This window comes from Cheilinus undulatus, linkage group 4, assembly GCF_018320785.1.
Source record: "Cheilinus undulatus linkage group 4, ASM1832078v1, whole genome shotgun sequence".
In the NCBI taxonomy this organism is placed as follows: domain Eukaryota; kingdom Metazoa; phylum Chordata; class Actinopteri; order Labriformes; family Labridae; genus Cheilinus; species Cheilinus undulatus.
This window is the reverse complement of record NC_054868.1, coordinates 7,752,443-7,778,726: the sequence shown is the minus strand read 5'-3', so window position 1 is coordinate 7,778,726 and position 26,284 is coordinate 7,752,443.

Sequence of the window (26,284 nt, the reverse complement as noted above, 5' to 3'; positions counted from 1 at the left end):
CTGCTAAAGCTGCTTCAATCAATAAGTAAAGTGTCTGAATACTTATGTAAATCTGACTTTTCAACTTTCTCTTTTAAATAAATTTGCAAAAATTTCTTCAATTTTTGTCTTCACTTTGTCATTATGAAGTACTGAGTGTAGATTAATGAAAGAAAAATAGAATTTAAATGACTCAGGCTGCGACATAACAAATCAGTAAAAAGTGAAGGGGGTGTAAATACTTTCTCAACGCACTGTATGTATGTTATTTCAAAAAAGCAACTTCAGATTCATACATAAAAAGGTAAAATAACAAGGCTGTGCTCTCATCATATTATTCTCTGGACTACATTATAAACCTTTATCATTTCCTCTAGAGCACTCATGTATTCCTTTTAATACAACACTTTAAAACACTACAGAGCTGGAAAGATGTCAGAGATATTACAAGGAAAAAAATTAAACAGGTGCTAAATGAAAATTAATTAGTCTTCTGAGTTATCAGAGTGGCTGTGCTGATAAGAAAACACGGGACCTGAATTGATAATTTATGTCAGTACTTGAACGATGCTGCTGGGTCAGCGTTCCCATTTCCATTTCATCAATAGGGTGCCTCACATATTTTACTAGGTGATTTGTTCATTAAGATGAGAATGGGCTGCAGCTTTCAGGAGGTAAGTACCTACTTCAAAGCACCTGGAGACACATATCAAGATGAACAGCTGAGATAAACATAAAACTTCCCGAGCTGTTTTAGCTGCATCGGGAAGGAGACAACACTCGAGAAAAGCAGTTTGGTGCAATAATTTGTAAGCCCGGTTACCTGCAGACTGCTAAATAGAGCCGAGGCTTTGAAGCTGCCTCACTCCCACTCTGCCTGCACTTATGGGAATAGACACAACATTTACTGAGGTCCTTTTGGACTATTTCTGATTTATAACCTGAACAGTATTGTCATATATTTATTCCCTTTTAATAACAAAGACTCCTCTTTGCTCAGTCGGAACACTCTCGGTGGATATTTTTGGTGCTCTGCACTTTTTTTTGTCCTCCCTTGTGCTAAATGGCTATGGATTCCTGGTCACTTCATCAACCTCCATTAACATACCAGGAGAATTCTTAATGGGACTGGAATTACTCCCAATACCTTCTAGCACAGTAGGTCACTCTATTCTCGGGGTATGGCAAATTAAAAATTCAATATCTTGTCCCTCATCTAATTATTCCCCATGTGAAGAGGGATCTCCACAACAAGAAAGAGAGGAAGGACATTTGGTGTTCTTGAAACTATCTACATCTTCATGTAAGTTCAGCCAATCAGCTTTAATTCTTACTAAGCATTGTCGATAGAAGGGCAGGCAAATTAGCTCAGTATTTTTTCTATAGTCAAGCCAATTAATCCAAATTTGTTAAACTCTGAGAGACAGAAATGCCCCAAATCACTTAATGTCATGTGCTTTACACCGTTGTTGGGCTAAGCCATGTGGAAAAACAAAGAGCGAAATTTCAAACAAAGAAAGAGGAGCCATTGCAGCACTTCAGACTGATGTGTGAAACCCTAGAGGTCCTTTTGATATGGTACAGGTAATAAGAGCCCCCTTGACCACCTCCTCCTTGCCATTCCACCGCCTGTAGATTTCCTATCACCATTCCAGGAGCAGGCCAGCTGCCCTCCACCGTGTTGCTTTGGTTTCCCAGCTTCAGTGGTCCGCAACTCTCTAGATGAGCACAGAGAGTTTTCATCCCTCATTCCTTTCAGGTATCTAGATAGGAGAGCTACAGACAGCCTTCAGAATCTGAAGAAGAACACTGAAAGAACTCATCTGCTGCTCCCAGAAAGATGATAGGGCCTTGCTTTCATCAGAAAGTTGATCCCTGCTGCCAAAGACTTTCTGCTTGCTGGAAGAAACGGTGAAGAAACAATCGTGCACTGACCTCTGCTCACTCTTGGATCAAGTTGGACATCAGACCCTTATCACACATAGTTATCACAAGTAAAGGCCAGTTCAGACTACACAAATTCCTGATCTTAACCCAACTGCAACATTGCAGCTCATTGTCAAACGTAGAGATGATTGAGTGCATTGGGAAAGAAAAATAGGCTTGCAGTGTTATGTAATTAATGACACATCCAAGACACCCCACGATGGCAACTCATGTCAGAATTTTTCCAACATGCTGGTCTAGTTTGACACCCTGAACTGTTGAAAGACCTGAATCCTTACACCTACCAACAAGAGAGCATTTGCTCCTTATCTTTCTGTCATTTACCAGTGACATTATGCAAGTCCACACTTTTTCTACCCGTGGAGATTAATGTGTAAATACATTGAAGCTACATGTGTTGGCAAGGTCAACAGGGCAAATTTTCTTGACATATATTCATACGTGTTCATACATGTTGACATCAGCATATAATGAGCCATTGGGATCATAGGTTGCTGGCCAAGATGGGTCAAGATTTTAATTTTCTGACATGGTGCCGCTGTAACCTTGCAAAGCAGATGGATTTGCCCGTTTGCGTGTTTGTCACTTGCAAATCCATCTTTAAAAGCTCCTATCTGAACCGTTTGGGCCCGGTTAGAAAGTGACAGGACCAATCAGTGATGAGGGGCAGTACTTTGGGCGCAGCAGAGTAAGGACGTAAACAAGCAGCAGCAAGAGGCTGGTGCAATTTAGTGGAAGAGATTAGCTTGAATGCTGCTAAAGTGCCACTTTATCAGAACTTGACGACATTTCTCCGTTAAAAGAAGAACAAAGAACAGCATTGAGTTGTTTTCTTGTCAAAAATGACAAAAGTCACGTACTGACATGTCTACAGTCACCATGGTTCACGTTATACAGTTCTCTATGGAGTTTACTTGTCAGTAGAGGCGTGCCTGGGTTTGGGGCTATGACGTCACGTGTTTTGTTGCTCTCATGGCCGGTAAAGATGTGACAGACAGAATGTTCATCCAATTACCCTCCAAGTTTTTTTTCAAAGGCCCTGCCCTTTCCCAAACGCTGTCTATGGGAGGTTTTCCCCATGGCTTGTCAGGTTAGTGCTGCTGTGAACAATAATAAAAAAAAATGGTGCAGTCTGAGCTGGCCTTAAGAGGCTTTGTTTGGGCAGTAATAGCCGTAGGAAGTGTTTCATGTGCATTTGTTGTAAGCCACTTTTGTTGACTTTTTGTCTTTGCTTATGTGTTGTTGAGTTACTTTTCTGTGTCCTTTTATATCCAGTACAGTGCCTAAAGCTAAAGTTTCTTTCTTGCCACACAGCTCTGTCCTTGTTCTCACCATTTTTAAAATCCACTGCGATTCAGCCACATTGCCTCCTTAGTTCTCTCTCTCTCTCTCTCTCTCTCTCTCTCTCTCATGCACATGTTTATTTTGCTTTGCTTTGTAAATAGTTTGTCTTGTTGTAGATTAGCTTTAAACGTTATATGTTTAATTATCATTGGTTGTGGTCCCAGACAACGGAACCATTCCAGGCTGAACGAGCTGCTAGTATGAAAAATACTTGTATGGCCATCGTGTAAGCCAGTTTGGCCCAGCACAGACAGCAACTCTGCGAACACTACCTGTGAGACTGGTCCAAATACATTCAAAGTTAAAGGGGGAGGCGGGGGGTATGAGCGCCCTCTACTTATTTGGACTGTTGATGCTGCTTTGTTTAATCCTATTATAGATGTAAAGATAAGTAGTCTGTAATTATTATGCATACACACGGGAATAATCTGCTGGTTGAGAGGGTCTATGTATGATTTTGCACCTTCTATTTATTGAAATACCAATATTTATTAGTTGATTATAATGTCATTATTGAAATCCTAATTCTGAGACTGATTTTTGCTTCTTTTTTGGTTGTTTTTCTCTGTCTTCAGGGTGATGGTCCCATTGATTTTCAATTTATATCAGTAATCATAATTTTAATTATTAAAATTTCAACAATAACTGAAACTTAGCATTACAAATCCTAACACCGTCAGTAGGACATAATGCTTTTCTTTGTATTTTTTTAAACACTTATGTTTATTTCTAGCTGATATCCAACTGCAAACTTGCTTCAAATGTCACAACATTTCTAAGATGTTCATTGTTTGTGACGTTTTTGTTGGTCTGTTTTTGTTTGTTTCTACCAAAAAAGTCCTGCTGAGGAGAACCAATGAGGCTTGGCCTTTTGGGACCCTAAAACCATGAGTACGTGCCAGTACAGGCCCTGTATTTGCCTGCCAGACCAAATTTGGCACGATTTTGGCAGTGTGATCTTCGGCCAACTTGGTCTGCATACTCCACTTCAGTTTACAGCACATGGGCCAACTTTGGCTCAGTAACGGGACCAGACCTGAACCAGTTAAGGGACATCATTCGACATAATCTGGCTGACCAAACTGAGGCTGCTGTTTGGGCCAAAGTTTTTTGTGTCAGTCATGCTGGGGTAGCTTGTTGTCCCTAAAGAGGAGAGAATGTGCAAATGATCCATAAAATCTCATTAAAGGACACTAACCAGGGTTTAAGTTCCCATGAAATCAGTATAATTGTCAAGCCTTAGTGAATTATTCATGGCGTGTGCTGTCTGTCAACTATTAGGAAGTCCTCATGATATATGAGATTATAATTTAGTAGTAGACAAATCTGGACAACCCAGGAACAACAGCAGGACCACCATGAGGGGGTTCCTACCCCTAAACATGATCCTGCTTACTTAGGAATTCAGATTGGAAACAAAAAATGATTTTAAAATCATTTCAGTTATTTAAAATCAATTGTTACCCTTAACTGGATTCATTGTGCAGACAGCAACAAATGAGGAAAAAAGCAAATACTGTCATGTTTACCTGGGGTCACTGGATGTCATTTTGTACATGCACTCCTCTCACAGATCCTTGAAAAGTCTTAAATTAGACATTTGAAATATACATCCTGAAGAAAGTTTTAAAGTCTTATTTTTACCAATGGGAGGTCAACATTCCAGAGGTTATATTGGCTAACATGTGTCTTTATATAATCTTGCTTTTCTACAGAGGTGTCAAAAGTATTCACATTCATTACTCTGGTAGAGGTATAGATAGTTTTAAAAGACTTCTGTAGAACTTAAAGTATCAACTCAAGCTTTTTACTCAAGTAAAAGTATAAAAGTACTGGTTTCAAAACTACTTAAAGTATAAAAGTAAAAGTAATGTAAAGGGAAAAAATATTAAGGAATTAAGGAAAAAAGCCTAGGTCGCACCACAGGGGCCAATTCCATTCTACCATTCATTATACTTTCCGTTCCATTATACATTCCACTCTATTGCATTCCATTATACCATGGTGCACTACCCCACCTTCCCCAAAAAACATTTCTCTAAAGCCCATAATGACTATAAAGTTTATTAAAACATTAATGTTGAAAAATTTGGGATGCACCTGTTTCAGCCGTATTCATGTCCATTGAAAATGAACGCATTTTAGTACAATACAAATACATTCAAGAACCATATATGTGTATGACCAACCTCCTTGCTGGTGCTTGGTTGGGACTTTTCGCTCCAGTTCTCTTGAGTCTCTGCCATGGACATCTTTGTATTAGGCTACATACGTCTGTTATTTCCTTGCTGGAGTGTGATGTGATTTGTGTCATGTCTGAAGGTGCAATGGATCACGTCAGACCAATGGGGTATCAGAATGGTATTTTGTTTATACTTCTCATCCAACCACAATCAATTTCACTCTATCCTAATGGCACGATTTATCTGGATAGTTTGTGGGGTTTTTTATTTGTGTTTTTTTGAACGATGCCAAGCCGGAATGAAAAAAAGCTGAAATGAAATAGGAGTAACGAGGCTATTTTTAAAATGTAAGGAGTAGAAAGCACAGATAATTACATGAAAATGTAAGGAGTAGAAGTAAAAAGTCAGCTGAAAAATAATTACTCCAGTAAAGTATAGATATCCAAAATTTCTACTTAAGTAAGGTAATGAAGTATTTGTACTTAGTTACTTGACACCTCTGCTTTTCTAGCCAACACTATCCCACGCCTTGAAGTGAGGGAGGCTCAAGAGGAGCCTCCAGTGTTTGAGTGAATTCAAGGAAAGAAGAAACAAATTCACCCACATCTCATCTGTGACAGAAAACAACATTAAAAAGGTGGCAGCAACAGTAAAGTAAGGGTTAAAAGTTCTCTGTTGATATGTTTAAGGTCTCTCCCTAATGTCTGCACCTACTTTTCCCTCTGTAGAACAATGACCCGGGACATCCTTTGTGAATTAGCCATGATTTTATAACCTTGCAAAGTAGATGGATACTCCCATTTCCTTGTTTTTTACTGGCGAATCCATCTTGTTAAGCTCCCATCTGAACTGTTTTGGCCTGTTTAGAAAGCGACAGGACCAATCAGCGACGAGGGACGTAAACAAGCAGCAGCAAGAGGCTGGTGCAATTATGGCAGAAGAGCTTAATGTGGATGCTGCTAAAGCGTAAGTTGTATCAGAACTTGATGACATTTCTTTGTTAAAAGAACAAAGAACAGCATTGAGTTGTTTTCTTTTCAAAACGACAAAAGTCGAGTACTTACATGTGTATAGTCACCATATTATTCCTCAGTAGCTGTGCATGGGCAGCTCGATAGCTGCTACGTCACACGTTTTGTTGCTCTGATTGGTCCGTAGAGATGTGACAGACAGAACGTTTACCCAATCACACTCCAAGTTTTTTCAAAGCCTCTGCCTTTTCTCAAACGTTTCCTATTGAAGCTTTCCCTGATGGACGTGTGAAACACATCCATCTGGCGTATCAGGTTAGATTTATTAAGCTTTGGAGAAAATACCGATCTGAGCATTAACAAATCAGCATGTTAGCACATTATGTAAAAATCCAACGCACTGCAAGACACGTCACCATGTCCCAAATAATAAGCGCACTATATATTGATAATTGAATGAAAAAAACAAGACATACCATCTTAATAGCTACAAAACCAGTTGCTGATGCAGGGAGAGAGAGACGGGAAGATTTAACATGCTATAGTCAGAGATAGGCTTATACGGTTGCAAAACTTTAAAAGTCTTTCTGAGCAACACTAAGAAGGTAATCCCTTTATTCTGGTGAAATCTCTTGGCTAGATTAAACTGTTTTATGTAAGGTTAGCTTGAGATAATCTTTATTTTTTAAGTGTTAGAGCAGAAAACTCTCATTATTTGTGTTTCATATCAAAGTACTCAGTTTTAAAATGTTCGAATTGTGACAAAGTGCACTGTTCAGTCAGCTGAGTGGGCTAGTTTATTTCCTGTTGCTTCTTTATATCTACGGCCCATCCTATTTACTGGAGTACTGAACTACGTTTACATTCCCTAAGAATGTTATGGGATTGTAATGACTATTCCAGGTATTAGTCAAGCCCTTAGTGTTTGGGAAAGGAATTGTTGCTTTTGTAAAACTTTCTGTTTTGACCCCAAAACACATGAAATAATTAATTAGTGCTTCAACTAATTGTTTTCTTTAGCAAGTGACCATGCTATAATCATGTTGATGCTGTTCAAGGCTTGCAGTCATCAGGGATTATAGTCTTCACAGAGGCAATTGTCCAGTTCTCGGGCCACTATGTTGTCCATTAATTCCTGATAATTACACACCCTCACATGCTCGCTGTGACTAAATAAACTCAAACTGTACTGTCAGAAAACACTAGTCCAGTTCTTAACATCTGAGCCCACTTTAAGATTCATGCAGCCCAACCCCTATTTTAACAGATCATCTCTGACAATGAAAACCTCAATTATCCTTTTAAACAGTAAAACTGTTGGGAATCATCAGCACACCTACTAAAACATGTTACAATAAATATCACCATAAGGCATATTGATAGAACAGATGAATGAAATGTTCCAGAAATCATCAAAATTTCACATTTATGGCCTAAAATTCAATTCTAGACATTTCAAAACCAGTACAATAATTCTAGACTATTCAGCCCTGGTCCAGTGTACAAGAAACCTCACACACCTTTCATTTTTGGCCACTGGTCATGCAAAAAGTGGTATCCATTTTTATGCCTTAAGTCTTTACTTTCATTTTTTAAAAGTTTATAGCAGTGATCACCAATAACATCTGCACAAGGGCCAGATTTTTTTCTTGGCAGACATTGTGGGGACCAGGATGTTAATGAAGCAAATAAGATCTATTCAGATGTTTTGATTTCCTTTAAAATGTACTTTATTTTAGTCATTAGCAGTAAATTGTCCCTATCTCCTCAGCTGCAGCCAGCCAAAGGGGGCAATTGAGATATTTTAGCCACATATTTCTAGGGCTGTCATGTTGAGCATCACTAGTGTTCAGTTAAGTATATGCAGTCCTGATTGGTGAAAAACACATGCAGGAAACAGGTCTTTTGTTTTCAATATCCAGTATTTATATCCAATTTAATATACAATCAAGAATGGAGTGATGAGTGTGTGTTTATCATGCATCTTATTTACTTACAATGGCTGATAGGGGTTTTTGTGAAACTGTTTAAGCATCAAGCAAATCCAGAAAAAATGATTCAATCTCAGTTCATCTTGGGGTTCCTTAAGGGATTTTTTTTTGAAAATGAAATAACACTTTAAATACCATAACACATGTTTCTCATATTTTCTGAATTTAATAATCTTTTGGGGGTAGGATGGGAAGCTGTGGGGGGCCTGATATGGTCCCAGGGCCTCCAGTTGATAATCACTGGTTTGTAGGAACCCTGATAACAGTGTTAAAACATTGGGTTTACCAGAATAATCACTTTGAAGCTGTGTGGTACCTCTAATTCATGGTTTCAGACCACACTGGTGTAGCAGTGCAGCACTTAGTAAATAATAAAGCTTAAAGTCCAGATCATAAATTTAATACTTTGCATTATTTTGATTCAGTTGCTTCACATTGTCAATGTGGATTTAATAATTTTAATGTGAAATAATTAAAATTACACATGCAGTTAAAATTGGATTTTTAAGATTAACTAAAAATGTCAATGATTGATGGCAATTACAAAAATAACTCATTTGACAGCCTACAGAACTTGAAAAATAAAGTTTATCAGTGAAACTTTTTTTCTATTTCTGTTTTACAAAAAAAGAAAAGTGCTGTGAATCACACCTCATCCTTCTCAATGGGATGCATTTTGCTGAGAGTTTCCATCACAGATTTTTTTCCTCAAGCTGGCATGTTACACCCCCCCCCCCCTTTCCTCCTCTCCCCCAGGACACAACCAGGCCAGCTCGGAAGTGTGACAGCTGGACTGTAGTCAAAGACTTGGAAGCTGCAGATCACAGAAACAACTGCTGCAGCTTTATTGGCAGAGCTTTTTCTACCTGCAGGTTTGTTGAATGATTGCATCATTATCTTGAATATTTTTACATTTGATCTATCTTTTGTACCTTGAATGGTGAAGTTAAGGTATTTAGAATTAAATCATTTTGCTGAAGCTGCTAAATATGCATTATAATGTTTTTTTTTTTTACTTTGCTGTATAAAAAAACAGCTTTAATCCGAGTCTGTGCTGGCAGATGATATCTTTTTTTTCCAGAGCTTATATTAGCCTGAATGTGCTTTGTCATAGCACATTTGGGATTTCTCAGAGCCAAGCATGGACGAATCACGTAATGAGCAGATTTACATAAAATTATGTTAAATTTTTTTACTGTTTGAATTCCTTTAAAAAATCTTTAGGTCTTCCAGTCCCTCATTAATTGCTGCTCAAGTTTGTAACTCAGTTTTAAGAATTGTTATTACCGACAGAAATGTTGAAATAAAAAGATAAATCCCCAAGTGAATGCAAAATACAATTTTTTTAATTGTAGATTTCTTTTAGTAAGGGAAAAAGCCGCCCGAACCTAGCTGGCCCTTTGTGAAAAACTAATTACCATGAAAACCTATAACTGAGTGTACAACCCTTGGCAAAAACTACAAGCAAAGGTTCATGATAGTGGAGGAGTTTTGGCCCACTCCTCTTTGCACAGTTGTTTTAATTCAGCCTCATTGGAGGGTTTTCCAGCTTGACAGCCTGTTTAAGGTCATGCCACAGCTTCTCAATCAGACTGAAATCTGGACTTTGACTAGACCACACCAAAACCATCATTTTTGATTTCTAAGCCATTCAGAAATGGACTTGCTGGTGTGATTGGGATCATTGTCCTGCTGCATAACCCAAATGTGTTTGAGCTTGAGGTCATGAATCGATGGCCGGACATTCTCCTTAAGGATTTTCTGATGGAGAGCAGACTTCATGGTTCCATCAATGTCGTCCAGACCCAGAAGCAGCAAAGCAGACTATAACACCACCACCACCACCACGTTCGACTGTTGATATGAGGTTCTTTTGATGATATGTAATGTTTGTTTTAGGCCAGATTTAATGGGACACACACCTTTTAAAAAGTTCAACTTTTGTCTTGTCAGTCCACAGAATATTTTCCTGAAAGTCTTGGGGATCATTAAGATGTTTATTTTATTTTATTTTATTTTTTTATTTTGTTTGCAAATGTGAGACAAGTCTTGTTACTGAACCATAGACTCTGGCCTTAACGGAGTCAAGTGCAGGTCTTTACATGTTTTGTGACCGCTTGGTTGAGTCGTTGATGCACTGTTGGAGTAATTTTGCCTCAGCCACACCTAGAAAGGTTGACCAGTGTTCTAGGTTTTTCTCCATTTGTGGATAATGGCTCTCACCAGGATGTGCGGCAGTCCCAGAGCCTTGAAAATGTCCTTGTGACACTCTCCAGACTGAAAGATGTCAATGACTCAGATGGCACCATGATGTAAATTATTTATTTATTTATCTATAGATAAATAAACAAACACAGAAGAATAAGACAGAAGTGGGCAATTACTTTTTCAAGAATGCTGCAGTGGACTTCAAATAATCTGGGGAAAAAAAAAAAAAAACATAACTGACAGTTTTGATTGTTTTGACATAATGTGCAGGGATGCACATGATTAGCCAGTTAATTGATTAAACACCTGATCCTTTGATAGACAGCTACAGAATTTTTAGTTAGTTGACTTAATTATTAATATTTGTAACCAGTTCAGATCAAGGCAAATATAAAATCCCAAATGCTCTGTCTAAACTGTGATGTAGCTATCTACAATAATAGCCACATTAGCCACGGTTAATGATCAAGCTTACATGTTCGAAAAGGAGTGGGAAGAAGTGGAAAAGGAGTAGGAAGAATGCTGACTGAGTGTTGACATTCAACAATGGAATGTCAATATTAACCTGCAAAGAAATTCCACAGCTGGCAGTGCCAGCACTCATATCATCATATCCTGATTGAACAGAGCTCCCAGATTTCTCACAGTGGCACTGGATGTCAGGCTAACACCAACAAAGGCACATTATTAGAAAAAGCTTCTCAGAGGTGTTTGGGGTTGAAGCACAATAACCTCAGTGTTGTCTGAGTTGAGAAGCAGGACATTTCTGGTCATCCAGGTTTTAGGGTCAATCCCATTTCTACCCCTAGCCCTTATCTTAGCCCTTCCCCTTGGTTTTGTGCGTTCACATCAGGTGAAGGGGTGTCTCATTCTCTTTTGGGGGTCAAGAGCTACACAGCTCTTGAAAGGAAGATTTTTCAGGACCACACTTGAAATCAAGGGGTATGATAAGTTTCTGACCATGCACTGCGTTCACTTGCAAACACATGGACTCCAAAGGAGTCGCATCAATGTAAATATATTTGGCATTAATTATACCAAATTTAACAGTTGTGTTTTCTCATATATTCAATCTTTAGCTACTAGGGATGGGAGATCATTGTATTTTTAGTGTGTACATGTGTATAAGAGGGGTATTTACTACATAAATAAATGGAGAGGATCAAGAGGGAGTTCCATTGTATGAACGAGATGGTCAAAGCTTTATTGTCACCTCCGATGACATGATGTTTATTGGCAATGTGTGATGATGAGCAGCAATCAAGTGGTGTCTCATTTCTTAAGAGAAGATTTTCACTCCTACCCCTTACCACTCTGTTTCAAGGGGCAAGGGGAAGACAAAGGGGAAGGGCTAAGGGGAAGGGTTGAGGGGTAGAAATGGGATTGGCCCTTAATGTCTGTAAGGCATGCTTCTACTTTAAATGAGTGATTTCCATCATCAGGCTTCATGGATACATACAGTTGGGTATCAGGGTATATCTATGTTTGTGCTTAAATGTTGGAACCTGTACCAGCTGTACTGACAACAAATTCCACCAGCTTGGCTGTGTGGTCATTAAAGAATCAATCAATCAATCAATCAATCAATCAATCATCAGCATAGCAATGGAAATCTATGGCATGGTTCATGCATACTGTTTCCTCAAGGATGCATAAGGTAAACAGAAGCAGTCCATGCACAGAACCTTTAGGAACTCCAAAGCCAACTTTGGTGTGAGTGTGAAGACTTATGTGTATGTACATGTACAAACTGAAATCAATCTGAGAGATGTGATATAAACCAGTCTCTGTAATTCTGAGTAAATGTTCCAGTCTCTGTAAATCAGTCCTTTTAAACCATTACTCAGATTAAAGGGAGTGGCAGTGTCTAAGCCAGCAGATCACCTACTGAATATCTGTTTCTTCTATTGTACTGAGGATTATTTTTTATGCTACCCTTTGGCCAATGACTGTGCAATACCAATTCCTTTTTCCTGTAAAAGAAGTGACTATAAGCAGAATAAAGTCTCACTGTCAGCATGGATTAAGAGACAATCTGGCACAGAGATGTGCCAAGATGAGATTTGTTTATTCATGCTCTAGGACAGAAGCACAGTTAAACAGTTTGAGAAATATAGTGCTATTTCAGTAACTTATTAAAACAACTAGGGTCCAACTATTGATCCAGCAGTTGGCTGGAGTTGATCCAAACTATTGAGAAAGAGGCCGGACAGGCCACCAGCCAAACACAGACATGACACATGGTGCATTTCCACTCCCATCATATTGGCTTTACTCAATTCCACCTGTTAATTTTAAATTTTCCTTCAGTAATGTTCGGGTGCTTTTTTATATCTTCTGCGCTGAGGCTCTCAAATGAGCTGAGCCTTTACTAAAAAGTTACACTATATGGACAAAAGTATTCAGCCACCTGACCTTTACATCAACAGGGACCGCAGTGTCTTTGTTAATGTCATTGAGATTTTAGAGAATTAGGGGAGATTTTTTGAAGTCTTGGAAATCCAAAAATTGAAAGGAAATTTTTCAAGACCCCCAGAACTTTTAGTGGAAATATATTAACCTTAACAAGTTCTTATTTTCCATCATCAGAAAAATGACAACACTTAACGTCTCGTAATGACTGAAACCAATTTTTACTTACTGAATGGCCCCCTACCAACAGGCCGATGCACACCTGAAATGTACAATCGATAACTACTCATGTGTCAGCACAAATAGGGCCTTCTGCAGATGTTAGCTGTTCAAATTAGTTGTCAAAATTACTTCCTACAATACAGAAATATTTTCTGTATGCAGATGATGAAAACTACTTCCTGTTTGAAGCCAAGTCTGAGGTTATATTCTCACCAGGTCCTACTTTTACCAAGTAAGTGGGAGAAACTAAAAAAGGATTCCAAACTAAAGCTCAGGTTTCAGGAGGTTAAACAAACAAATCCCCACCACAAATAGTTGCCTTGATATTCACCATGTTGCAGGGCATTAAATGATGGATTATCAATACCTCCAGTGGGAGGATCCCCAGTTCCCAGGTGCATTTTCCCACTGGCTGACTAGTCGGTTCATCTGTGGAAAGCCCTGAGCGTCACAGTGGGATGTCCAAAATAAACCTCTCCTGTCATCTGCTTCTTACTGCTGTATGAGTTCCTGAACTCTCCTGTCATTTTTAGCCAGACTTTTGTCTCGCTGCTCAAACTGTCTCTTGAATAACTTGCCACAAACTGAGAAGCAGATACACCATCCCCTCAATGACCTCCATTATTTTTGTCTTTCATGTGTTAAAACCAGAAATGTGAATACAAGTTACAAAGCTGAACTGATTATTCTACTTTATCCTTCAATTTTTAAATGAAAAAAAGCTCAAACCTGGCCTCTTCTGTGTTAGTTAGACCTGGATATATTTCAGCAGATGGACTGAATTAAATCAGCAGAAGTCTGGGTGTAATAATAGACTGAGAGGTTACAGTTCTGCTGCATTTAAAAAAAAAGATTCCTTCTGTGGTAGAAGCTGTAGTGGTTGTCATTATTCTACATGCAAACAGGACAAAATCATGATTTTCTAGTTTTCTTCTGAATCAAATACGTGATAGAAACCACAGGACATCAGATTGTTTTCTGTCTTTCTCATTGTCACTCAATAAAAAGTTTTCTCTTATTGTGAAATGCCGAGGTCTCCTCCGGCATTTATTGTTCATTTCTAATGGTTTACAGTACATTTGCTTTTACTCATCTCGTTCTTCTCAAGATCAATTTTTCTTCAGAAACAGTTTAATTCAAAAAAGTCATTGCCCCCCTTATTAAATCACAAATTAAATGTGACTAACCACATTTTGTGGAAGGCTCAGTTCAATTGTACTCGGCACACCAAGGCCTGATTACTGCCAGACCTTCTGGATCAAGAAATCCCTTGAGTAGGACCTGTCTGACAAAGTAAAGTAGACTAAAGCATTTCAAATAGCAACACATCATAGCACCATTTAAAGAAATTCAAATCAAATGAGAAACAAAGTCATTGACATCTGTCTGTATGGAGAGGGTTAAAATGCCATTTTTAAGGCTTTGGGAATTTAGTCAACCATGGTGGGAGCCATTATCCACAAATGGAGAAAACTTGGAACAGTGGCTGACCTCCCAAATGCCTTCAAAAGCGCATCAATGACTCATCCAGGAGGTCACTAAAGAATACAGAACAACTTGTGAAGACCTGCAGGCCTCCCTTAACTCAGTTAAGGTCAGAGTTCATGATTTAACAATGAGAAAGAAACTGGGCAAAAATGGCATCCATGGGAGAGTTCCAAGACCAAAACCACTGCTGATGAGAAAAAGCTCATCTCACAATTGCCAAACCATGATGATCCTTAAGACCACCTGGACCACTTGCAGTAATTGATGGAGCCATGAATTCTGATCTCTACTAGAAAATCCTGAAGGAGAATTTCTGGCCATCAGCTTGGGACCTCAAGCTCAAGATCACTTGGGTTATGCAGCAGGACGATGATCCCAAACACAAGTCCACATCTGAATGGCAAAATAAATTAAAAATTAAGGTTTTGGAGTGCCTTAGTCAAAGTCTAGATTTGAACCTGATTGAAATACTATGGCATGACCTTAAACTGGCTGTTCAGGCAAGAAGTCCCTCAAAGTGTCTGCATTTAAACAATTCTGCAGAGAAGTGGGAGCCAAAAGTCCTCCACAGTGATGTTAAAGACGCACTGCCAGCTATCCCAAAAACTTGCTTGCAGTTGTTGCAGCCAAAAGTGGCACAACCAGCTATTAGGGTTAGTGGGCAATTACTTATTATCCTTTAATAAATGAACTAATTTAAAACCTGCAATTCATATTTACTCAGGTTATCTTTGTCTAATATTATAATTTGATTGATGATCTGAAACATTGAAGTGTGACAAATATGCAAAATTTGAATCAAATTTTTAACCTCCGCCCATCTTTACTTCTTAGAGACTCTGCCTCAGTGAAATGCTCCTTTTAGACTCAGTTGTGTCAATGACTTGTTGCCAGTTAACCTAAATATTAGCAAAATGCTTCTTCAGCTGGTTTTCATTACTTTTCCAGAATTTTTTTGCCCCGTCCCAACTTTTGTGAGATGTGTTGCTGCTATGAACTTCAAATTGATAAAATAGTAAAATGTCTCAGTTTCTTCATCTGATAAGTTGTTAATCTTCTATTGTGAATAAAATGAGATTTGTCAATCATTGCATTTTGTTTCTATTTACAGTACATTTCATTCGATGCCCCAACTCTACTGGAATGGAGGTTGTATTTGCATTGTATGCCAATTTCATTCTTGCCCCTGAAGAACACTTGAAGAATCAGTTCACAATTCATGAGAATTTTCCATGAATACCTCAGTCACATTTTGCACCAAACCAGGGAAACAGGTAAGCATTGAGATATTTCAGCCTCTCTGTGTTTGCACAACAAACAACATTGTCTCAAAGGAACATCAGTAATTATAAAGATATCTGCAAATCAAAGCAGTCTGAATCGTGTACCTGCATCACACACAACAAGAGTGACAAACACAGTACTGGATGCTATTTATGCAGACTCATATCTGCTACATTTCCTGTGACACGGATGGGAGATATATGTCAGTAAATTATGTATATCCAGTTAACCTTGTGATGCTCTCTGATGAGGAGCTCCAGATTGAAGCTATAGCCAAGCAGATGTGTGAACACTCCAGGTCATGTCTCCTATTTCCTGCAGCCACAGGTGATGGAGAGGGGAATGGAGATGTGTAAATTAGTCCACAGGTTGGGAGGGTGAATGTAATTGCAGATGTTGAGGTTTTGAGAGGCCTATGCAATGCATTTAGAATGCTGATGTTTCATAATGCACATGCCTGTTTAAAGGCAATACTGATTTTAAAGGGTTGCATGAACTGCACACAGATTCACATGAAGAAACATCCACAAAAAGAACAGACATAAGAAGCCACTTGTTTGCTGTGTATACAGAAGTGATTATCCTGCAAGAGAAGTTAAGTTGTCAAAGTTTTTTTTTTTTTCTTGAAGCAACACATAGAGGTGTGTAAATTTAAACAAAAATTAAAATTGGATCAGAAATTGTGTATGCAGGGGTCAGTGTTGGGACCAAAGCTATTCATCCTATGATAAAGTGTTTATTAAAATACATTTTGTTTTCTGATTATGCAAACATTGTGGGTTCTGGTGAGAGTTTACAGCAAATTTTGGATTGTATCACTTCAAAATTCAGTAACATAAAAATATGGTTTGAAAAACATAAATTATTATTAAATCTAAACAAAACAAACACCATGATATTTGGTAACTGTAAAGAAAGTACAGGTACAGATAGAAGGTGCAAATATTGAAAGGGTGAATGAAAATTGATTTCTGGGAGTCATAAAAGACGAAACAATTTGCTGGAAACCTCACATACAACATGTACAAACTAAACTGTCTCGAAGCATTTCAGTCAGGAGAGACTTAATACGAGTTTGACAATGATTTATTTTACAAATTGAATGAAAGAGAATTGTGCAAAGTCTTTGGCATTTAGAATCCACTGTGGCGATGTATATTTGAAGCGGTAGTGAAGCGAACGCAGGAATAGGATACCCCCCTTTGGAGTCTAGACACTGTGGTGGTGTTGAGAGATGCAGGATCAGGTGATGAGTAGACTTCTGAGAAGATGCCCAGGAACCCATGAATGCAGGATAAGATGAGCAGGAGACCTGTAAGGATCTGGACTAGATTCTGAATAACTGAATGGAGGTGGCTGGGGTGGAGGAGGGTTGCAGAATCTGAGAGCACAGAATGACTGGCTGACTGTGAAAGAAAGAATGACAGATTTAAAATCTGACAGGTGCATGACAATTGGTCAAACAAGGTTGTGGCAGAATCTGATTATCTGAGTACTTAGGAGAGTGAACGCCCATTCTCATTTGATCAGCAGAGCGGGAAGAGAGAAGGAATGGAAAAGGGAGAGATGTGAAAAAGTGTGAAAAAGAATGAGCAAAACAGTGAACTTTCGCTGAGCTCCATTTCAGTCGTGGCTGAAGCAAAGCATGTTCTTGATCTTAAATCATTCTATATTCTCTACAGTTCACTGGTTCAACCTTATTGAGATTACAATGCAGAGGTATAGAGAAACACTTATAAAACCTCATTTCAATCACTTTTCATACAGAAGAAAAGAGCAGGGAGAACAGTAGATAAGAGGGGCAGAGCCCAAAGTCTTAGGTCTCCAGGGCTTAGCACAAATTTAGGAGGGTCCAGGCGTCTGCTTCCCCAACTTTAGTACAAATATAGATTTAAAAAACCAACAAAGTATACAGTTGAAACCAGAAGTTTACATACACTATTTAAAAAGGCACATAAACTTTTTTTCTCACCATCTAACATTAAATCAGATTAAACTTTTCCTGTTTTTGGTCAGTTAGGATTACCAAAATTATTTCTATTTGCTAAATGCCAGAATAATGAGAGAGATCATTTTTTAGACATTTTTTTATTATTTTCTTGAGAGTCAGAAGTTTGCATACACTAAGATTACTATGCCTTTAAACGATTTGGGAAAGCCCAGATGATGATGTCATGTCTTTGGAAGCCTCTGATAGGTTTATTGACGACATTTGAGTTAATCAGAGGCACACCTGTGGATGTATTTTAAGGCACACCTGAAACACACTGCTTCTTTGTGTAACATCATGGGAAAATCAAAAGAAATCAGCCAAGATATCAGGAAGAGAATTGTGGACTTGCACAAGTCTGGTTCATCCTTGGGTGCAATTTCCAGATGCCTGAAGGTGCCACGTTTACTGTTCAAACAATTATATGCAAGTATAAACACCATGGGAATGTCCAGCCATCATACCGCTCAGGTAGGAGACGGGTTCTGTGTCCCTGAGATGAACGTGCCTTGGTCCGAAAAGTGCATCTCAACCCAAGAACAAAAGCAAAAGACCTTGTGAAGATGCTGGCTGAAGCTGGTGAGAGTGTGTCATTATCAACAGTCAAACGAGTCCTGTACCGACATGGGCTGAAAGGCCACTCTCCCAGGAAGAAACCATTACTCCAAAAGAAACATAAAAAAAAACAGATTACAGCTTGCAAATGCACACAGGGACAAAGACCTTAATTTCTGGAGACATGTTCTGTAGTCTGACGAAACTAAAATTGAACTTTTTGGTCATAATGACCATCGTTACATTTGGAGAAAAAAGGGGGAAGCTTGCAGGCCTGAGAACACCATCCCAACTGTGAAACATGGGGGTGGCAGCATCATGTTGTGGGGTTGTTTTGCTGCAGGAGGACTGGTGCACTTCACAAAATAGATGGCATCATGAGGAAAGAACATTATGTGGAAATATTGAAGCAACATCTCAAGACATCAGCCAGGAAGTTAAAGCTTGGGCACAAATGGGTTTTCCAAATGGACAATGACCCTAAGCATACTGCCAAACTGGTTACAAAGTGGCTTAAGGATAACAAAGTCAATGTTTTGGAGTGGCCATCATAAAGCCCTGATCTCAATCCCATTGAAAATTTATGGGCAGAGCTGAACAGGCATGTGCGAGCAAGGCGGCCTACAAACTTGGCTAGTTACAGCAGTTCTGCCAGGAGGAATGGGCTAAAATTCCTGCAAACTATTGTGAGAAGCTTCTGGAAGCATATCCAAAACATTTGACCCAAGTCATACAGTTTAAAGGCAATGCTACCAAATACTAATGAAATGTATGTAAACTTCTGACTCTCAAGAATATAATAAAAAAATTGTCTAAAAAATGATCTCTCTCATTATTCTGGCATTTTGCAAATAGAAATAATTTTGGTAATCCTAATTGACCAAAAACAGGAAAAGTTTAATCTGATTTAATGTTAGACGGTGAGAAAAAAAAGTTTATGTGCCTTTATATATAGTGTATGTAAACTTCTGGTTTCAACTGTACATCTTTGGGCAAAAATGATGCCGTCCCAAAGCATAATTTACAGCCAACACCATTTATTATAGATGCAATTGTTCTCAATGCCCATCATTCTGAAACCATAACACTGCACTGAAATTTGCATAGCATGGACAGGATATGAATTTAGTTTAAATCTTTACAATTGGCGCTATTCAATTTCAAAAAAGAGCATAAGAAGCTCCTATGGATTTAGATATATTTTTAAAAACAGAGAACATGTTCAATATCTAATACAAGGTTAAACTATTTTTCATTTTGCAGTATAAGCTCTAAGATTGATTTTGTAATTTGCCTACAAAAATTAATTTTCCAAACCCATTTGAATACTATGCATGATTTCTTTTTGCATTTATTGATCAAACCATAAAGCAGAAAAAAAAAATCCTTTTCACCAGAATTAAAGATTCAGGGCTTCTGAGTAAACATTCAGGGCGTAAGCCCTGTAAGCCACCACTTTGCCTATAGTCAAGGCTGCCCATAAGGGATGGATGAAGGGGAGAGCTTTCTGGGGCCCAGACCAATGGAGTTCATGAGTTTGGCTCATTGATAGAAAAAAAGAAAAAGTCCAGATTTATAATTCTAGATGTCCCTCACTTATTTTTTATTTTACTAATGTTATTTCAACTTATCCTTTTTTTACATGGTCGAAATACATATTTGAATCAGTCAGTCAATCAACCAATCAATCTTTTGTTCATCTAGTGTAATTTAGAACTATCAGTGACAGCTGGTACGGCCTGTGATGTATTAAACATGAGACAAAAAAGAGAAAAAAACAAAGAATATGCAAATCGAAAGGCAAACAGAAAACAACCCAATATCTCCTGACTTGAAAACTTTAAAAAATAAATACATTATATGAAATTTAAAATATGTGTGTTTAGAGCAATGTATCATATATATCATTTATAAAGTGTGCTGTAACACCATTTAAAAAAAAAAAAAGCCAGTGCAGCGGTTACTCATGCAAAATCCTGACTCATGTATGTCAGTGGACTCCAGACTAGCTCATGTAAACATAGGACTGGTGCTCAGACACTGCAGTGGTGTCTAAGTAGATGGTACAGACGTATTTGTCATGTGACTACATGCATTGAGTCACGGATAGGAGGTCACAGACTGCTCTCAGAAAAGAAGGTTGACTATTATTATTACAGCTGACAAACAGCTGTCTGTGATAAAAACATTTCCCAATGACCATAATAATCATAATAATAATAATAATAATAATAATAATAATAATAATAATAATGATGATGATGAACACGTTCTGCACATTTAACCCATTCATGTCCAATTTTTTCCCAATATTTTTTATGTTCAAAATTATGTTTATTGGGTCCCATATGAACACGTTCTGCAGTTATTTTCTCCTTTTTTTGGCTGACCGATGAGGTCAGCCCTGCATATGGCAATGTCTGTGTCTGAGTGACTGTGTCTGTCTGTCTGTCTGTCTGTCAGTTGCTGAGTGAGTGATGCTTTTGTATTAGCCATATACTACAGAGTTGCGTTTGCTTGGACTGAATGCTGTCACTAATGGCTGCCTCTACTAACTAGGCTTGAGTTAACATCATTTATAGGGCATATATACAGCATTGACCTATGGGCGGGGTTTACTTGTGCTGAAAGCCCTTTAATGGCTGCCTCCACTGCTCTAAATACTCAGATATAGCTTTAGCCTCTGTTTCACCAGAACTGGGCCACACTTCTGTATGACAAAAAATAAAAAAATACCTTTTTATGTTGGGAAAGATGTTTTTACTCCTCCGCTGAGCTGCTTTGGCATGATTATGTGATTCTTGATGAGGAAAAGGGTGATTTGTTTGAATGCTTGTTAACTAGCCGAACGTTAGCTCAAACTTAGCCAGAAAATCTCATTTCTTCATCACAGCTAGCACTGAGAGCAACACGGAAAGTTTTCTGTGACAGATAAAAAATGTTGTATCTCCACTCCTGGTTTGATTTGACATAGCTTTCTATGACCTCTACCGCTGTTGGGAGCAAACGCTCATGAAGAGTTAGCATGTGGCTACCACAAAGAGTTAATAGGGAGCCCACACGATCTCATCTAGTAAGGAATCCAAGACATATCAGAGCGATCAGAATGGCTCATTTCGAAGATAACACCCACATCCAGCTAACTAAACCAATGAACTGGGGAGTTATGGCCATATAGCGGAGAATGATTAGGAAATGTTCAATAATGTAATAGGTGAAGCTAGCGGACTGCCGCTGCTAGGCTAACAGTAGCCTCACTTTAAAGCATTCAAACTCCACAACTGTCCCCAAAAACAGCAATCAGAGGGCATAATCAGATGATCCTATGCTGTTAGAGCATAACACAGCAGTGTGGGGCTGATAAGTTACGAGTTCGGAGAGAAAAGTACGAATTGACGCCTCAGGCTATACTAGTAAACAGCGTGGCTTTTCATGTGTACCAACACGGAGTCTGCAGTTAGAGAGCGATGTTTAAAGCCAGAGTATGTGACAGCATGAAGCAGAGCTGGTATGAAAATCAAACACATCCACTGTGGTCAGAACAACTGAGGGAACTGTACCTGAGGGTGGTCATTAAAGGGAAACAGTATGGCCCGAGGAAAACACAGGAGATCCACAGGCAGGTAATATCAGTTTCCACAGGTGTCATGGCCGCCACTATTTGGATATGAAAGGTAACTGCAGAAAAACCCCAAAACACCTCAGATCCCAGTGTTGCGCCGTAATCAGGTGTACAAAATCACAATCCATACTGGTCCAGCTAATAATGGCCACTAACGGGGCACCAATCAGAGGAGGCGCCATGGAGAAAATGGAGCATTGAAAAGTTGAAGACTGGGACAGCTGCCCATCAGGAGGAGGTGAAGTCACTAGTCTCATCGAAGCCCTCTGGGTGTGTGAACTACTAACAACCATGACAAAAATCACTCTGCCAAAACACACATTTCAGTCAGACATTTTAACAAGCATCCCAGATAGCTGCAGTCAGCCACATACTAGGTTTTTACCTAGTCTTGTTTCTCTTATATCTAGAAAACATTGTTTGAATAAATGGCACTGGCACCTTTCATGATTAAGTTTATTTATAATTATCAACCAAAAAAAAACAAAAAACATAATTATTATATGAAAATGACATTTTCTTTTCAGGCTATGACACTGTTCTGCTTTTGATAGAGTGGGTAAGGAATTCAACAATGTCATGTGACAGGAAGTAATGGATACTTTTTTCCCCCTCCCAGACCATGTCTGAAGATGTTTATTTGAATATCATTGATAGAAAAAGCATGCGTAACATTTAAAGGTTTATTGATAGAAGGTGAAAGGACAAGCAAGGGCTTTGGCAACTTTTGTTGCCAGTGGGCTTAAATGGGTAGTAATCTGTCAATCTTCATCATCATCAAAAGGGCTCTAATTCTTTAGCCAAATAAAATAATCACAACTTGTTAAAACTTGTAAACATCAACAAGGCATTTTCATCCACATAACTGCCACTCACTGGGTATTTTTCCTTTTTTGGTCCATCTCTGTAAACCCTAGAGATGGTTGTGTGTGAAAATCCCAGCAGATCATCAGTTTCTGAGATACTCAGACCAGCCAGTCTGGCTCGTCAACCACAACCACATCACATTCAAAGTCACTTTAAACCACTTCCTTCCCCATTCTGATGCTGTTTGAACTTCAGTAAGTCGTCCCGACCACATCTGCATGCACTGCCGTGCAGTAACTACCCTGAAAACAGCCTCCCTGCTGGAGGAGTCCCCTGAAATGCAGAGCGTTTTTTTTAAAGCGGCTGCTGCCACCACGAGGTACGAGGCAGCAATGAAGTAGATGTGCTTCGGTAAACGTCATGGCAGAGCCCGCCCACAAGTCCATCACACATCCCTTCCCAAAAACACGTGGAGTACCTCACAATCTCTGTATATTAACATGTATAATGTACTATAAAACAAAGGGAAAAATCAATTCCCTCATCAAAATAATTCCCCCTAGAAAATACATTTCAATGGTTGGTTCCACAATTTTTCTTCTAGTTGTCTTTGTATGATGGTAGCCGTGTTGTAGAGCTCAGGATATTCATGATATACCAGCATTATGAGCTCCTCCACTGTTTGCTTAGACCCATGAAGCCTGCTATTTCTGAGTTCTCTTCGTCCTTCAAAGTGATTGGCTGCAGCCAGGTGGCTGCCGCCAGAAAGTTCAACACACTGAACTCCGAGCGGCAGGACAAAATCTGTGCGCATTCACGTGGGCAGCAACTGCCTCTGGGTCCTACCGCCGTGGTTAAAACCACTTCCCGTCGGCCGCCCGTGCTTCATTAAAATGACTGGAGGTGGCGAGTTGCCGCAAAGCGGTGTGAAAAGGGCTTAAATGCGTTGAGGTGCTGCTGTGTGATTGGCCGATTAGCTATTTGTGTTAACAAGCAATTAAAAGGGTGTTCCTTATAAGGTGAGTGTAATTGATTTAAACCAGGGATATCCAAACTATGGCCCGGGGGCCAAATGTGGCCAGCAGTCCAATTTTGATTGGCCTGCAGCAGCTTTTAGAAATAACATGAGATATGGCCCAAATTTGAGCATGAAGCTTGTGCCTAACTGCACTACACTGTAGGTTTAAACATAAGGCTGAGCTACCATGCTAATTCTGTATACAAACATTTTGTCATGAATAATGTATTGATTTTTTTTTGTTTTAATTAAATAAGGACATTGGCAACCAAAATAAAATCAATATCTTGTTTTCCAACTCCTTGACGGGTTATGGCAGCAAATAGCTGCAATAATATTCCAGGGGTGGAGCCAGTGCTAGCTAGGGCCAAACAGGGCCCCCTTAAAATCTGATTGGCATCCCCAAACACCTGGGAATGATTGTATATTAGCCTTGTCAGCCATTAAATCAAGTGTGTAGTGTTAGTTCAGGAGCTGCCGTGATTGAGATCAGCTGATGGCCAGCTGATTTAATCTAAGCACACTATTGGCCAACCCTCCTCCGCCCCAGCTCCTCCTTCATTCTGCTTCTGACTTCAATCAATGTCATTCTGTTGTCATTGATGTCTGCTCTACTCTGGGGTTTCTGCTGCTTCTCTCCCTGCCTTAAGCTGTCATTATTGGCATAGGAAGAGCAGGATGCTTGATGCTTTCCATGCAGGCTTGCAGAAGGGTATAAAACATATAATTTGGCAAAAAAAAACTATACAATTTAATCTTAAAGGAAACAGTTAAATTCTTTATTTAGGGGAATACAAACTGTGGGTCAGAGAGTCATGAGTTTAAAGGTTGTAGTTTATATTCTGCTTGCACAGTAACACATTTAATTATTGCGTAAGATATTTGTTCTTTTTATTTGTTTCCATCCTATTATGTTGAAGTGTTTCTATTAAGCTTATTCAAAAATAGGAAGTGGTCATTTTCATGAAAGAAGGATTCTGCATTTTTTCACACTAATGGTTTCAGTAATTCACGCTGTTTGAGTACAGCCTGCTTCGTTGACAAAAATTGAGTTATTAAGGACATCTGAAGGTCCCCTCATGTCTGCATTGTGTGCTTTGTGCAGCTGGTTGACCCGTCAAAGAAAAGTGTCGACAGAAGCTGTGAAACGATGACTGTGAAACAGTTTGTCAAAAGGATTCCAGTCGACACAGATGGTGAGCCTCCCTGTTGATCTCACCTGCACAAAGACATCTGCTTCATCCCTCTGATCCTCGTCTCAGTGTGGAGTGTCAACCATAGTGTCAACCACACACACTAGCTCACTATTAAAAATAAATGCTTGTAATTAATAAGGCAATAGATCAGGGGCAAGGGTGCTGACAGGGGCTGGTGTTGGTGTACAAATTATTAAACAAGACTGCCAGAATTAGTTTTTATAAGGTTATAAGACAAATACACATTCATAAGATGGTTTGTAAGTCACCTTTGCAAATGGCTGGCCAGAAACAGCTTCAAAACTCAACTAATCAAAAATAAAACATTTAAAAAGTTTCAGAGAGGTCCCACATTATCTGTTTGACTTCACAGGTAAACCAGATGCCAGCATGAAATAAAACAGACAACAGATAAACAACGTCAGCTAATATTTGTTCATTCTGAAGTATTTGCTCATGTTTATGTATGAGATCGATGCCTAGGTGCATCCCTACTTACAGCTGAAGGTGTTAAAAAAAAGTCTGTAGAAATTGAAACTGGCTTGAGAAAGTGACGTTATCAGAATTGAACTATCTTGCAAAAAAAAAAAAAAAACAATTCCTTTTGCAAATTTCTGCCTTTTTCTTAGTGTGTTGTGAAAGAGAGAATTCAGGCAGGTCATCTTTTTACCGTTACAACATGGGAAATACACAATAACAAGCCTGTATAATGGTTAAAGGGACACTCTGGTATTTTTGAAGCTGGGTTGTATACGGTACTTCTGAGATCTCCAGAGATTTTTTTATTTGTTGCATCTTTAAGTAAGACTGGCTTGGAGTAGCGTTATGAATGCTGGGCTATAGCAGGAAAGTGTTAGGGGAAATAACGGGCCAAGAAAGGGTCTGGCTAAAATGTACACCATGAAAAATGTTAAAGTGAAAAACTGTCTGTGTTTGGCACTATTTTGCTCTGCAACTTTTTTCTTGGCTTTTCTTTTGGCTCTTGACTTTAATGAGCAATTTCGACCCAAGTGGCAATAACGTGTCATTCACTTTGGATACGAGGAAACAACTTCTGAAGATTGTGA